We start from the raw sequence: 12,566 nt of genomic DNA, 5'->3' as shown, positions 1-12,566 counted from the left end.
TTCCCACCAAGGCTTTTCAGTGTGAAATTTAGTGTATAGAAAATACCTGTGCCAGGTTGTCTCCATCTAGTGGTGAACATGGCCTCACCACTACATCAGGTGAGCTTTTCACTGTGCACAGTGACACAAAAGTCATTTAACAATTTTAAAAAAAGCAATGTTACAGATTCAGTAAGAACTGAAGTTTATCATAATCCTTCAAGTTTCACTCAGTAACAGCAGCTTTTTATTATTGGCTATATTTTAGAGTCACATTTATATGAAATGTCAAACAATCACAGAGTGACACTGAACTAAACAATCAATGCCATGTGAGTTGTTCTTGTTTGTTCTTTATCTCGGATTTATTGTAAGCAGCGGGAGTAAAAGCTAAAGAAAAATAGTAAAGATATGAATGAATCTCTGCTCTTACAGCTTTTATTGTGCCATAATGTCTGCTTTGAAACCGTCCTCTTGCTCGTCTCTTGGATGCTCACCTCTTCTTCACCTGTTCCTTTCACCAAACTGCTGCACTCTCGTTCTCTGCTCTCGCCTCCTCTTCTGATTATAATTAGATGCAGTCAGCATGTGCCAAACAAACTCCCCCCAAATCGATCATGTTTGATATGATGATGACGTTTTTAACATCTTATTTATGCACTTGTTGGGTGGGAAAGAGTAAACAAAGATGGGGCATAGAAGCAGAACTGAGTCCTACGTGTGGAGGGACAGTAACTGTGTGTGTATATGTAAGCATTTAAACACTGCAGAGAGTCAAATTAACAGTAACACTATTTTGTCTAAGTCCGCCATTGTAGAAATTCATTTCACCGAAACAATAACATGGCGCACAATGTGACAATAAACGTATAAAACACAAATTCTTACCTAGCAGGAGAATAAATAATCAGTATTTTAAGGCTACTGCATGTATAGATGTCACTGCTGGCTCACATAAGCTAGCTCTGAGACCCGCCAGAGTTTACGCCACAGTTGACTGTCGCGAAAGAGTCGTAAATCACCGGCATTGTAAAACTTAAAATGATTCCAGGGCATGTTATAAAACACCCAATAGATGTACTGGATATTAAACGGTATCAAACGACTAAATGAACACAGGGTTACAATTACATGCTCACGTCGTCACATCGAGAGTTTATTCATTAATCATCAGAGTTCAACAATGTTACATCCAGTTGAAAACAGCTTCACTAACGCCAGCAAAACAGGCTAACAGTATATAAGAGCACAAAAACAGCCGTGCTTATCGACAGCTCGACATATCCTCAACAACTCACCTCAGTATGTGTAACCCGTTCATGTGTTACGCCTGTTGTTCTTGCGTTGTGTTCTGGCGTGAAAGTAAGAGGCAGGAGACAGTACTGGGTCTTTGGCTCTTTACTGCACATCTGCAACACAGAAACATGTGTCTGATCTGTGTGTGTCACGCGACTGCCAGTACACCTCTCCTCCGGCCATGCTGAAAGCAGCTGTGTCTGCAGCTTCATTAACACTACAATAATATAATGAATCAAATACAACAAATTGTTTTAAAACATTAACTTAAGCTCTCAAAAACAAAAAGCACAAAATAAATAATATGTCACTGAAAAAACATCAAAAACAACTTATAAGAACAATAAACAAAATAATTCAAAAACAAATAAACAGTCAGATAAATACAATTCAATAACCAGGACCCAATATTCTGGTACTTATAGTTCAAACATTATACTTCAGTACAATTATATTAATAACCGCCATCTAACAGGCAGTACAACACTGTACTTATAAAAACAATGACTGAAAGACTGCATCTCCAAAACATAAGAACATCTCCATATCTGCAACACAGAAATATGTGTCTGATCTGTGTGTGTCACGCGACTGCCAGTACACCTCTCCTGACGAAGGAAAAAAGAGTGCATGCTGTTAAAAAAAGACTGCCGCGAGTAGCCGCTAGCAATCAGGCTAACTTAGCATGCTAGCATTTTAGCTGCGTTCTCGGCTAAAACTCATTATAAGTGTATATTAGTGAACTCCGCCCTCCACAAAACTTATCCCGAATGAGTCTCTTAATGACAAACAAAAACGCGGCGGTTTGGCTGTATTCACATTGCAGCTTGGGATCTGAACAAACTTTAATTAGCTGAGAGCAACGTGGCAGTGACTTACCTCCGGCCATGCTGAAAGGAGCTGTGACCGGGGCACACATGCACGCGCCTACGTTACCACGCAGCGCACACACACACATGAACGCACTATACACATATGCAGCATATTTATTTTACTTGGTTTTAGAGTTGGAGTATTTACATATTGATCTGAAATATTTTGCTGCTGAGCAGCAGAGCTCCAAAGCGTCCCCCTGTAACCATGGTTACGCAGATGCGTTCCGACTGTCACGTCACAGAGGAGAACCTGTTTCAAATGTATACCTGGATCAACCTGCAATCAGTTTGAAAAGTTTTCTGCTGAGATCCGCAGCTCGACTTCCTGGCACCCCGGGATAAGATGAGTTGCTGTGTTTTTCACGGAGAAAAAATAATTAACATGGAATAACGTCAGTGTTAGATGAAAAAAAAAAGATGCAAGCAGAAGAGGACAGCAGATTGAGAAGAGATTTCTTCAAACGGTAAGGAGCTTCTAACAAGTGATATCTGATAAGCTTAAATCTTAAATCTAATGTCCAGATTCATGCTAAACTTTTCTGATTACTCCGTGTATCTGCACCGTTAGACTTTTCATCGCCACTTTACGGTAACATACTGGCGTCACTGCTGCCAGCGTCATACCGTGACGCCGTGTTACGCTAGCTTACCTTTCTGCAGGATGATACCGTTTTTTGCTGGTGTGGTATAATACTCTTGGACAAATTATGGTAACGCACCGTAGCCTTTTTTACGGTATCTCACTGGCGACAGTTATGTCAGTGAGATACCGTTATGTCGTTATGTCGTAAATTACGTCAACAAAGTAACATCATACTGTGATTAAGAAATTGGTATACTACCGCTTATTCACGGTATGTCACTGTAAGCCCGCTGCAAGGTAATAAACTGCAATATATTAACCAGTAACTTACCGTTATCACGCATCATCAGTACCAAAAATATTCATCTCTGCTAGAGGATACCGTGTCCCAACAGGCGGTCATTTACTCTTTTAACAGGTCGTAATTTACCGTAATTTCAGTTAACAGTAACATACTGTAAGAGACTGGAGGGTTCCAAAAAAATTGGATGGATGGATAGACACACACACACACACACACACACAAAATATAATTCATGTGCTTTGCACCACTTTATTTCAATTCTGATTCTTCCCTGCTGAAATACACATTTCCAAAATCAAAAACTGAAAAGAACTGAAAACATATTTTCATTGAGGAAGCACTTGTTTTTACTAAACCATGTAATCCATTATTTTCTCAGATAGTTGTACAAACAATAACGATATTATGTCATATCCATATCATGGCAGACAACACATGCTCAAGTGTTGGGTTTCCTTACTTATATTTTGTAGGGTCTCAAACCTACAATGTGAAGTGCCTTGGCATTCATTTTGTTGGCACCATACAAATAAACTGAATTGTAATGGATATAATATCAAGCCCCACACGTCTGCCTTTATATACACTTTGTCCAAAATACTGGCTCACACGACCAAATCATTGCACAAAACAGGGTCCACAAGGACATGGATGAGCGTGTGTGGTGTGAAGGAACTTGACTGACCTGCACTGAACCCTGATCTTGCTTTGTGGACTGAGTTCATTGATTTGTAGGGTGAGCCAATACATGTGACAATTAAAGTGTAAGTAGCTGAAATAATTTTTAACAAACGGGTAAAAGAAGGTTAGCACTGGTGCTGCACAGCAAGAAGGTCCTGAGTTCAATTCCACCATCAGGTCTTTCTGTGTGGAGTTTGCATGTTCTCCCCGTGTTTGCGTGGGTTCTCTCCGGGTACTCCGGCTTCCTCCCACCGTCCAAAGACATGCAGCTTGTGGGGATAGGTTAATTGGATAATCCAAATTGCCACTAGGTGTGAATGTGCGAGTGAATGTGAGTGTGAATGGTTGTCTGTCCCTATGTGTTGGCCCTGCGACAGACTGGCGACCTGTCCAGGGTGTACCCCGCCTTTCGCCCTATGACAGCTGGGATAGGCTCCAGCGCCCCCCGCGACCCTGAAAAAGGATAAGCGGAAGCGAATGGATGGATGGATGGATGGGTAAAAGAAGGAAAAAAAATCAAAACTGTTGCACTCAAAAAAACCTATTGGACAGAGACAGCGTCTTGCAAGATGGCGAGAGAGCTTGTCTTCATTGTTGCTCGTCTTGTGTAAATGTCCAGAAAGCATGGGCCATGGATCATCTGTGGAGACATGGGTAACAACACATTGGTCACTTAAATTATACAAGAAATTTACTAATTTCCCTAATTTGAAGTTCTCCACTCAAATTCAGTAAGCCACTGGAGGAAAGTTGTGACATGAGGGTTAATGTGAACAACCTTTCGCTTCACAGTGGTCCCAGTCTTCCTGCTTGTCCCAACCTTGGAGGTACATTTTGTTCCCTCTTCAGGGTTTATCCTTACAAAAAACCTTGCACCCGCTGACTCCTGGTATTCCAGGTTCAATACATAGAATGAACCAAAGAAGACTGACATTGCATCAGCACAGGTGTTCTCTTTGTCCAGCTCAACAATTACACGCCCCTCTGCACTCACCATCCAGCAGGTGGCGGTCATTGAACTTTGTCCTTAAATGTATAGGGGCAACATGTTGTCATTATGCAACATAAAATAATTTCAATACTTCACTTCTTCACACTGTCTAGATAGTCATAAAGCAAATAGCTACGTACAGTTAATTATTAATGGCCTTATGTACACAAGTCCATTTTAACATATTATAATTGTACATAATTGGGAATTATTCTGCCCATTAAACACACCTAACAAAGAGTCAGCCCAGTTAAAGTACCGGAGGTGAATCAACTGTATGGTTATTTTGGAGTTTATAGTTTGTGCTGCTGTTAAACTTTACAGTATTGACTTCAGTATTCCTGCTGTTGGTGTAGCTAGACTACTATGTTGATCAGTAATATGTAATGTGAAATTTGATATTGTTACTTTGCTGGATTCACTGAGACACATGTCCAACAACCTTGGTTTATAAAGGAAATTACAGAAATTTGAGCTAACAAAACAGAGACTGGATACCTGTGTCCACGAAAAGCTCCTGTGCCAAACAGAAATTTTAATATGGTCTAATCAGCTCTATGTCATAAATGACTTCTTACCAAGCATAATCAGCCTTGGGGTGCTTGGCAGGCTTTTAACATGCAAGCTGAACAATATAAATTTGTGTGCACTGAAGCCACAAAATTTAGAAATACACAGTTGCAAAAAGTTCAGTGACCAATTACCTTTGCTAAAGGACATATGCAATGCAAAAAATAAGAGTATTGTCAATAGGGACCAATTCCCAGTTTTTACATGATCAAAATTATTCACAAAAGGCTTCAATAAACAGAAAATGTGTGCCAACAAGAGAACAGTGCACAAAAATGAAAAGATATTTGAGCTCGACGCTTTAATGGGTTTAACATGACTTAGTCAGCACTCCGCACCGTACAGGTAGTACAAGCACACCTGAAAACACTGACCAGCTAACAGCTTTAAGCATTTGGGCGCAACCTCGGTAGTTCACCGATTCACCTGTTGCAAACGTCCAAGTTTCTATCAAGTCTCATAAATCCATCGGCAACTATTACCTAACCAGTCTTTTGAGTCTCCACATTCATAGATATTGACATTTTGTCTTTGAATGAAAATATCCTGGTAGGGTAGCTTAAAAGTCAAAACAAACAGTACTAAGAACGCATTTCGGACTTCTCTCGAATAAGTGAAAAAAACACTTACCTTCAGACTGATTAGCTGGTTCCGATCCAACTTTAATGTGTCCCATGTCAGTCCATTTTAGGGAAATAGTGTTAAGTGGTTTCATTTAATTTTGGGATACTCCCGCATGGACGAGCCGCAATTTGGAGTCTAGCAGAGTTATCACGAATAGCATATGATCTTCAGATATAATCCAATCAACCTTGCATTTAATCCCATTGAACATCCAGTTACCTCTGACTACTTCTAAGTTGCACATGTTAACGGTCATGTTAACGGTCTAATCCCTAAAGTCCCTAACTCAATTTAACTGTGTCCAAAAAAGCACAAAGCACCGTTTCAGACGGTGAAGTGGTGAAGCCACTTACCGGTAGTTGTTCTCGACTCCATAAAATGATATTATAATTCAACACATCTTACAGGCACACCTGTCCAGGTGTGCCTCTCCTTCCTTTCTTCAAAAACCTTATTACAAATACAAATGAATTACAATATCACAATTTTTTGATGCATTTATTAGTTTATTGACTTGCCCTAAGGTTGGTGAGCCATCTTGCCGAGGACTGCACCGAGGATGGTGCCCGTTGTGGCAAGGCCTAGGCCTAGGCCTAGGATGCGCACAACGTTGGCAACGGAGGTCTGTGCTCCTTCCTCATGCCTCACCTTATGGACATCATTCAAATTCCTTTCAAGGTTGTCCATCTTGGCAATGAGCATTCTATTTTGCTCTATGAGGACGTCAAGACGCTCAGCTATTCTCTCCATTGGCTCACTTTGGAGCTGCTGCGGGGCAATGTCTCTATTTATGGACTCATGTGGCAACTTTAGTGATGTCACTGCTGATGTTGTCACTGTTGGTGTGACCTCATGACTCATTCATGCTATCTGAACTGTGGTGTAATTATGAGGTCACAGGGGGACGTGAATTTATTCATAAAGTTGATAGAGAGTTTGGGTCATAACTCAAAGATGCAATGATGCAGTCAAATAATTTGGAATTAAATATCTCTGAATCTGGTGTCCTTAGGGACTAGTAAAGCGCTATACAAATACAGGCCATTTACCATCTGTAAATTACAACATTTAAAGGGTTCTGACATCACAGTCATCTTTGTGACATCACATCCAGTCTCTCTGTTGTGATGTCAAATATCAATGCCAGATTCGCTTCTCTGTTGACATCACAGCAGAGAGATGAATCTGGCATTGATATTTGACATCACAGCAGAGATATGAATCTGGCATTGATATTTGACATCACAGCAGAGAGATGAATCTGGCATTGTTATTTGACATCACAGCAGAGAGATGAATCTGGCATTGATATTTGACATCACAGCAGAGAGATGAATCTGGCATTGATATTTGACATCACAGCAGAGAGATGAATCTGGCATTGTTATTTGACATCACAGCAGAGAGATGAATCTGGCATTGATATTTGACATCACAGCAGAGAGATGAATCTGGCATTGATATTTGACATCACAGCAGAGAGATGAATCTGGCATTGATATTTGACATCACAGCAGAGAGATGAATCTGGCATTGATATTTGACATCACAGCAGAGAGATGAATCTGGCATTGATATTTGACATCACAGCAGAGATATGAATCTGGCATTGTTATTTGACATCACAGCAGAGAGATGAATCTGGCATTGATATTTGACATCACAGCAGAGAGATGAATCTGGCATTGATATTTGACATCACAGCAGAGAGATGAATCTGGCATTGATATTTGACATCACAGCAGAGAGATGAATCTGGCATTGATATTTGACATCACAGCAGAGAGATGAATCTGGCATTGATATTTGACATCACAGCAGAGAGATGAATCTGGCATTGATATTTGACATCACAGCAGAGAGATGAATCTGGCATTGATATTTGACATCACAACAGAGAGATGAATCTGGCATTGATATTTGACATCACAGCAGAGAGATGAATCTGGCATTGATATTTGACATCACAGCAGAGAGATCAATCTGGCATTGATATTTGACATCACAACAGAGAGATGAATCTGGCATTGATATTTGACATCACAGCAGAGAAGCGAGTCTGGCATTGATATTTGACATCACAACAGAGAGACTGGATGTGATGTCAGAAGGATGACTGTGATGTCAGAACCCTCTAAATGTTGTAATTTACAGATAGTAAATGGCCTGTAAAAAAAGAGGCAAAAATTAGTTCGTTTCTTTATTCAACTTTTGAACAGTGGTGCTAACCCTAAGCCTATGATCATAACTCAAAGACGCAATGATGCAGTCAAATCATTTGGAATTAAATATCTCTGTCAGGGCGCCCCAGGGTGGCTGTGGCTACAATGTAGCTTGCCGTCACCGGTGTGTGAATGGGTGGATGACTGGATGTGTAAGGTGCTTTGGGGTCCTTAGGGACTAGTAAAGCGCTATACAATTTATCATCTGTAAATTACAACATTTAGAGGGTTCTGACATCACATCCAGTCTCTCTGCTGTGATGTCAAATATCACTGCCAGACTCGCTTCTCTTTTATGATGTCAAATATCACTGCCAGATTCATCTCTGTTGTGATGTCAAATATTAATGCCAGACTCGACCTCTCTGTTGTGATGTCAAATATTAATGCCAGATTCAGGTACTCCACTCCTTCAGACGTACTCAGACTAGAACTTCTGTCCAAGGAGCTTTAGACCTTTATTTTATTGCTGCAGCCACCAGTGTCGTCCAGTTGGGTGGTCCTTTGCTCTTCTTTCTTCAACCTCAGGGGTTAGACAACCCTTCAGTCGTTGCACAGATCAGGGGATTATTCTGCCCCGATTTCAAACAACAATCTGTGTATCCTCCGGTCCGGTGTATCCTCCAGAAAAAGGAACAGGAACGTGTCCCCCTTTTGCCCAAGAGCCTCTCGAACCTATATTTATCCAAACAGATGGGACCAATAATGCTTCACTGAGTCAGAGACTTTAATGTCTCTTCTATGTAAGAATGTCTCGTGCTGATATACCTGCAAACTTGACAACAAAGGTTTTTCAGACTACATGTAGCTGTCCTCTATGTCAGCTAACACATTTACATTTATGTCACACTTATTTCTGCTTTCCCATTTTATAATTATTACTTACATTTTGATTAGATACCTTGAGTTTGTAAATGATCAGATTACATAATTGGAATACAATGTATCCAATTCAGGGTTGCGGGTGGATGAAGCCTATCCCAGCTGATACAGGACAAAGACAGGCTGCCAGTTTATCGCAGGGCTAACACAACATGTGTAACAGAAAATCCACTTAAATGTTTGATATTTCTTATAATAATCATAATTATGACTATTATTTAAAGGTTTCTTTATAAATACATTTTGATTTTTTTATAACCTCTAAAATATAAACCTGAGCTGTTTCAGATTCTGACCTCTGACCTCACTGCAGCTCCCTCTTGGAAGTATGTCTGCTTCTTGTCCCCAGTGTTGACCGCCTGCCCTTGATATCACGTACTGTACCTGAGGAACAAAAAAGGACAAACACTTGCCTTCATTTAAGAAGTACATTCATACAGAGGTAATCTATGGAAACACACTAGTTCAACCTTTGGGAGAAATCAGTTCCTGTGAAACATTTCTGTAAATGAACATCATGTGGAGAATGAATGAAATGAGTTCTTCAGGTGACTCAGCAGTCCTACACTGACAAATGAAATCTAGTTAAACTATTAAGCATATTTGCTCTTCTGAAATCCGTGTTAAACAACAACAAACATAAATTAGTAACAAAAATACAGCTGAGTAGAGGCTTTACAAACCAGTAGCAGCCATAATGCTAAATTTTAATCTTCAAATGTTTCTGAGCCGTCTTCAACCTGCTTTTAACACATTAAAGTCCCACAGTCAATGCAGCCTGACTCAATCCTAGATGTTCAGCACACAGAGGTGCTGTTTAAAGTTTAGTGATAACCTGAGTCACTGATCATTTGCAGTATTACAGAGTCTGGCAGTCTTTGCATGATTTCCACGTCACTGTAAGTTTCTAGCTGACTCTCAGGTGTGACAGGTGTGCCAGCAGGAAAGAGTAATAATAACCAGCATCCTGAGGTTTGTCATACAGGATTAAATTTACAGTGGCTTTGTTCACACAGCTGGGATTGTATTTTACACTGACCCTGGGTCAGTATAAGTATCATACAGTTTAAACGAAGCAGTGAAACTTGCACATATTTATTACAGATGCACTGAAGCTAATCGAGATATTCGCTGTCAACCTCTTTTTTTATTAAAACCACCTTATAGAACATCACATCAGTTACAATGTAGAATCAATGTCATTTATAGTTTACAAATGACAAAATGTTTACACAAAATCATGACAGTGTTTACATGATATCACCCACTACTAACATTACTTTATTTACTGTATCTTTTGAAAAAATACAGCAATTTTAACAACACAAGACTTAAGAATATTTAACAGGAGCAGGTTTCATTTTTCCCTGGTTTTATTATCACACTGTTCACCAAACGCAGCAAACCTTCACCATCTTATCCAAAGCTACTTGTAAACTGTGTCATAAAATTGGACATTTTGCTTGTGTCTGCTGCTCATCCAAGACAAGAGATGTACGGGAAGTCCATTTGCCAAAACTCACAGTCCTTTACTTAACAGATCCTTCTCATGCATCAAAAGGATTGCAATGCAGCATAAATGTGAGCACACCTACGTCATCAGCTAAGGACATTGAACTGATTGTGGACACAGGTTCTGCAGTTTCTATCCTGCCTAACCACATCTACGAAGAGCACTTCAGTGGTACGCCACTAAAACCACCTGACCTTCAACTAGCTACTGACTGAGTACCACTGTTCAAAAGTTGAATAAAGAAACAAACTAATTTTTGCCTCTTTTTTTATTAAAACCACCTTATAGAACATCACATCAGTTTTATTATCACACTGTTCACCAAAACGCAGCAAACCTTCACCATCTTATCCAGGAGGGTCACCTCTTCACCCTCACATGGAAGAAGTAATCTGATTGGCATGGTGGTATGTTTGAAGCAGGTCCCTTGTGTAGCGCTGGAACCCAGTCATGATGTGTTTCACCCATTTCATAGGCTGGTTTACTACAATAATGCCAAATAATTAGCAACTCTATAAATAGAAGGTAGTTCTGCAAAATCACTCAGTAGGATGTTTGTTCTAATTTGCTATGAGCTCAGAGCGCATAGAAAATAAAACTAATAGGCTATAAAGAGTGATATGAACATATTTAGAACTTACCGGAATGAAAATGTCAGGAGCATCAACAGATATTTGGAGATGGAAGAGAACTGGATATCAGCTCGTCTCACAGCTGCTATCCAGGCTAGACACCTTCGTTTGGTAACATCAATACACGAGCTGCCTCATGTTGTGCCTCGTGCGATCGAACATTGCAGACGACCACACAGCAAGAACGAACCATGGCTGTTGGTGTGTGCCTGTTGGTGTGTGCCTTCGCTCCCTCTTCACTTGTGCTAGACCCCCAAAATGGCGGATCGGGCCAAAATCCTTTCCAAGCCCACCCCCGTGACATCACGCTCCAAAGCCCTATAACTGTGTCCAGGTGTTAAATTCATCCATGTGATTCAGCAACACTGTAAAATAATATTCATTTCTTCGGTAAGAAGTGTGTGTTTCTAAAAAAAGCTAAACAATTCTCAGTTATCGACTGGGAATGAAGAGATTATAAATATATTCGAGAATGCATATAGAGATGGACCCTATCAAAAAATCATTTACAAATTATATTGTTCACTGATCAATCTACGGGGTCATGATACAAGATATGTTAAAGGAAGATGGGAAACAGAGAGCAATCTATTCTTAACAGGAGAGGAATGGGATGGGATTTGTAGGCAGCAGTGGTCAGTAACAAGCTCCCCCTCGTGGAGGGAATTCAGCTGGAAGAATGTATTTCGTTATTTTATTACCCCAGCCCAAAAATCCAATTATTCTCAGAACACAACATGCTGGAGGCATTGTGGACATGCAACAGCAAATCATTTTCACATTTTTTGGGAAGGTCCCCGTGTGGTTCCATTTTGGAAGGAAATACATAAGGTCATGGAAACAATCTTCCAAAAGAAAATACAATTTCATTTTGCATTATTGTACCTAGGCAACCTAGAGAGTCTTAATCTATGCAAACCGGATAAGTATTTGTTCAGTGTGCTGTCGGTAGCTTGCAAAAAGGCCATAACTCGCCTTTGGATTAAAGAGGATATTCCTACCATAGATGAATGGATTGATGTGATATATAATATTTTTGTTATGGAAAGAATAACTTTTAGGCTAAAGTGCCAGGCGGACTCTTTTGAAGAATATTGGTTGAAATGGTTGAAATATGTACAAAATGGGAGGCCCGATTTTGTATAATGTCATTGTATTTCTTGGTTTGTTTATTCTTGTGTTTTGTTTGGTCTTGTTTTGGTCCGTTTGTCTCTTCTGTTGTTGTTCGGTTTGGTTTTGCTTTCCCCCTCACGGTGATTAAATTGAATTTGTTGTATATGTTGTATAAATAAGAAAACTAATAAAACATAAATAAAATAAAAAAAAGTGTGTGTTTCTGTCGTCATTATTTTACGCGTCGGGAGTGAGAACGGGTTGATTTCACTCACATGTGCTGTACCAGTGTACCTGCACA

The sequence above is a fragment of the Rhamphochromis longiceps genome, linkage group LG19 (assembly GCF_057381845.1).
Source record: "Rhamphochromis longiceps isolate RC_006_pf linkage group LG19, R_longiceps_female_GT1.1, whole genome shotgun sequence".
Classification (NCBI taxonomy): domain Eukaryota; kingdom Metazoa; phylum Chordata; class Actinopteri; order Cichliformes; family Cichlidae; genus Rhamphochromis; species Rhamphochromis longiceps.
This window is presented reverse-complemented; position numbering follows the sequence as displayed.